At 41.0% G+C, this 4,610-nt stretch overlaps 1 long non-coding RNA gene across 1 annotated transcript; it reads right to left on the bottom strand.

The window, feature by feature from the left end:
* Positions 1–1,039: 1,039 nt before the first annotated feature.
* On the bottom strand, positions 1,040–3,237 carry LOC114006719 (uncharacterized). Its single transcript, XR_003548412.1, has 3 exons — positions 3,110–3,237; positions 1,929–2,035; positions 1,040–1,101 (listed from the first exon to the last, which is right to left on the bottom strand). It is a non-coding gene; the product is annotated as an uncharacterized LOC114006719 (long non-coding RNA).
* Between the last annotated feature and the right edge of the window lie 1,373 nt (positions 3,238–4,610).

Genomic DNA, 4,610 nt, shown 5'->3' with positions numbered 1-4,610 from the left:
TCCTACACACAAAAAAATTTTAATTAATAAACAAAACATAAGGATTTGTTACTCATACAAGAGTACTGCATTACATTTTATTTACATTTTAAAAATTGGTTTAAAGTAAAAGTGTCACAGTCTAATTTTCCTATTTTGTATAATGTAAAATAGGCTCTTATGGGTCAGTGGGAAGCAGTGTAGTTAAGGTAGTAGATCCCACACATGGCTGAGTATGTGGGTCAAGTCCCAGATCCAGTGACATGAAAACCATGCCAGGCACATGAGTTAGTGAGTGAATGTGTGTGTACACCCAAAATCATAGGAGAGAGGAGGAAAAAGGATTTCAGAATTGGCCATTCCCCAAGGTTAGGGGGATGGAGGGAATTCTTTCTGGTGAGTGTGTGTGTCCTACAGTAAAAATACCTTCAAAAAACAGAAGAAATAAAAACTCTTATAAATTTTCTGCAGAATTTATCATCTTAATAAGACATTGCTGTTATTAAGTGGAAAACTCTTTGAAACCACATAAGTCACAAAATTAGTTGAGGGATAGGAAAGGTATCGCAAGGCATGCTTGTGTTAACCTCAATGTCACACACAAAAAATTTGTAAGTAAAAAAAATGGTTCATTTGATTGAAATCTGGTAAAGAAAACAGATAACACTAGCCAAACGTCAGAATGTCTAGCATCTACAAATAACCAGACTCTGAGAAAGACACATCTCAAATCTAATTTATTTCTGTTTTTCTTATAAGATAGAAATACTTTGGCAAACCCTTCCTGAACTACTAGGAAAACCTATCAAGATAGAGGGTGCATCCGCTTTTTTCTAGATGCCAAATTTGGTGACAGATCAAGATTAAGTGAGTTCAGAAACAGGAAACAATGACAACAAATTGAAAGAATGGATTCTATTTAGAGAGCACTGTAGACAGACACTCAGGATGACAGGTTATAACTTCACACCAGGCCACACTCTAAGCTTTCTCCAATAAGTGATACTGTTAGGGCTTTGCCTATCTGAGTCAAACTATCTATCCTATCTAAAAGTTGGTCCAAACCTCTGAGCAGCATTCAGTACTTCAAGAGAAGGTGGGATTATCCAAATTTTGTCCACTCTAGGAAGAAAGATCAATAATTACTTCAAGTAAACTAAAATTTTGTTTTCCTTTCCCAGACTCTTCTGCCACTGCTCTGACGTTCTAACACAGTATTCAGGCCACAGGGTTATTCTTTCAGGTGAGATTCCTATTTGTATAGTATAATTTTCTAACTTCCCAATACTTTATTCCAAATAAAATGCTACCATTCATCAGTACTTCAAACTGCCTAACAGAAATTACTGTCACTGGATTCTGAATTTGAACTCATATAAGATTCTTTTTTTCCTCTTTAGGTTTTTACCATAGGGAGACTGCGCTTGCTAGAGAGTGGCAGAAAGGAGGGAGGTGGATGAGAACACACCCAGCAAGGATGATGGCCACACGACAATCCTTTCTCTTCCATTCTTCTCCCGGAATTTTGGACAAAAAGGCACATGCACCTAGTGTGATTTTCAAACTGCCAGATCTTGGACTGAAGGAAAGGCTGCTGCTTCCTTCAGCCAAGTGGGAGTTCAAAACCTTAACCACTACACCAGATAGCCCCTAAAAGTTTTTAAAGTTACCCAGGAGTGGGCCAGCCAGTGGCATTGAGGAAAGGCTGCTAAATCCACATGCAACTTTGTAGTTTGATTCCCAGATACATTGGCTTGAAAATTACATCCAGACTATGTTCACATGTGCCCAAAATTCCAAGAGGAAAATGGAGAAGAAGGGATTTTGGCATGCCCACCCCCGTGGGGGGTGATTTCTCCTTTCTCCCAACCTACCCTGCCCATCTCTGTATCTCTCAGGCAAGTACTTGTGTCCCATAGCAAAAATCTTAAAAGAAAAATGTAACTTACCCAGGAGTGCTAGGCAGGCCAAAGAAATGCAGGAGGGAACCAGAGGCTTCATTCCCTTTAAGACTCCAAGACACCCCACAAATACAGCTGCCATAGGAACACTCTGTCTACAAAGAATCCACAGTTATTTCACTGGGAAACTGGGGGTATTTCCCTAGAACAGGAAATAGGCTAGTATTACAGATGGGTAAACTTAATGAGATACAGAGTACCATCCATGCTATGAAGTGCTAGGTGTTCAGATCCAACACCTGGGCACGTTCTTATCTGATGGTCACAAAGAATTATAAATGTGGACAAAAGGAGAGGATAGTAATCAAAGTTTATTAGAAAACAGTCAAAGTTTCCAGCTAAGCAAATGGGTATACTCAGGGTGTCAGAATGAACCCTGACAAGAAAAATTTTTAAAAATGTGAAAAATAATTTTGTCTAAGGACATGGAGAAAAAAGTACATTTTAAAAAGCGATGCCAGCACAAGAGTTTTGGTCCATCAGGAGTCTTAAACTAATCATTGTCCTTGAGTTGGACACTGTGCTCAGGACTACAGCCAGTTTGTCTATTTGTAGCCAGTCAACAAGTGCTCATAAATTTTTTGAAATATGAAAGAAGGGTTTATTGTTCAAGGTCCTTCCCTCTGCTGCTCTCCAGACCAAGAGTCACTGCACTTTTCATTTGGAATGTAGCAATGATACAGATAATGCTACTTTCAGCTGTAATTATTTTAAGCAGGCTGCAAGCAGCTTTCTGTCCAAGCAAGAAGAAAGAGCTAATAATTGATTTCTGCTGAGAGTTGTGAATGTATTTTTTATTAAAGGATTCACTGTACTAACTCTATTTGTCTCCTATCCTCCATTCTGTGGACTCCTCACCCTATCTACCTAACCAGAGAGCTTACTCCTCTCTCATCAGGATCCTGGAAGCTGAACTCCTGGTTCTCTGAGCCCCTGGCTCCTCAACCTGAAGCAGGAGAACCTCCATTGTGAATTCTATATTGGAAACTTGCTTAGAACTTTTTGTGTAAACAAGAGTGACTGACATTCTTGAAGTCTTTACTAAATAACCTGAAACCCCTAACTTGAGACTTCCTTAGTGATAAGCTCCTTGCCCCAAGCCATGAAGACCATTAAGATCCCATTGTGTTTAGGCAAGGGACTGGAAAGTGCCCTTAGTAATTACTAACCTGCTTGATCAGGCTTCTGTGACTGCTTTCCACTGTAATCTCCTCTCCTTTTCTTCTTTGCTCCCTCCTCAATGGTTACTGTTCCTGCCACATCAACGCAAATGTGCTTTTTGTTTTTACAAGCACCCTTCTCCCTACACTTGGGGCTCCGGGGTCTTTGAGAGACATGAGAGCTGCCCAGTTGCTGGTAGTAAAGACTCCTATAACTTGGCGATGACTGGGTGTCCTCTCCTTTCTCACTGATCAAAATATAACAAACCGACCCGGTGCCCAGCTTGGACTGGATCACCCCTTCTGTAGCTTCTGGAGTCACCATTGTATACCTGAATGCACACACCCACCTTCTGACAAAGCAGATACTGAAAGCAAAATCCAGGTCACCTCTTTCCTCCTCCAGGACCTGCACACCCCGACACTCCTGTCGCTCACCCCACCCAGCGTGGACCAGGGGCTGCACCTTCCCTCAGGCGCCCTCCTCCTCCACCCGACCTCCCCCCATGTTTCTGCTCCCACCAAGGAAGAGGGGCACCTCTCTCCTATTAGGGTCCTCAATTTTCACAACCCTCCTCCTTCACACTCAGGCTCAAATGGTCAGCACAGCGGCTGGTTCTCCCCAGCGACCAGGCGGAAGGCACTGAGCGCCACAGGTGGAGAGAGAATCTGAAAAAGCCACCCTCCTTGGCCTGTGCTGATGACGTCATCGGAGCAGAGACTACATTTCCCACAAAGCTCTGCGCCCCGCAATAGGCAACAATGTGAAGGTTCCTGTGTTTTTCACAGAGCTGAGTCCTATAACCAGGAGACCAGAACCTGAGGGGAGAGGAACAGTCTCTATCCAGGTGAGTGAGAGACAGGATCCTGGCTCTTTATTAAATCCTGGTTTGACATTTCAGGGATAATGAAGAAATTCATACACGGGTCACTTATTCGATGACATTAATAAATAATTCAACACTTTTGTTATTCTTATATAATTACTCCTGTTATATGACCACTGACTCTTTTTAGTAATGCAATCTAAAGAATGAAAAATAATGTGTTTTAGGTTATTAAGAAACAGATAATTACTATGGTAATTCTCTTGCAGTCATTAAAATATGTTTATCCTCACCCACTAAGCTGATTTTTGAGTGTTTAATGGTTATTACAGTAGGAAAACAGTCCTAGTGTATTTTTAAGATAAGACAGCACAATAATAGGATAGATGTATTTCATATTCCAAGTCTATTTACACTTCAGTTGTCCAATAATTACTTGACCAAAAGCTCCCATGTTTTATCTAAGAAATCTTTAATTATTTGGGGTGTGTCTGTGTCTGGGAGATGTACTTGACTTACCTCCTCTTCCTTGATTTTGTCCACAAACCAGGCTAGGAGGAATTTCATATACATTTGCTATCACTGAGTTTCTTTTCTTTTCTTTTCTTTTTTCTTTTTTTAGAGGTTTTTTGCTATAGGGTGCATGTGCTCACCAGACAGAGAGAGAGACAGAGAGACAGAAA

This window comes from Tupaia chinensis, unplaced genomic scaffold (assembly GCF_000334495.1).
Source record: "Tupaia chinensis unplaced genomic scaffold, TupChi_1.0 Scaffold149910_1, whole genome shotgun sequence".
NCBI lineage: Eukaryota > Metazoa > Chordata > Mammalia > Scandentia > Tupaiidae > Tupaia > Tupaia belangeri.
Note: the sequence above shows the minus strand (reverse complement) of the source record. Positions and strands in the feature narration are given on the sequence as shown.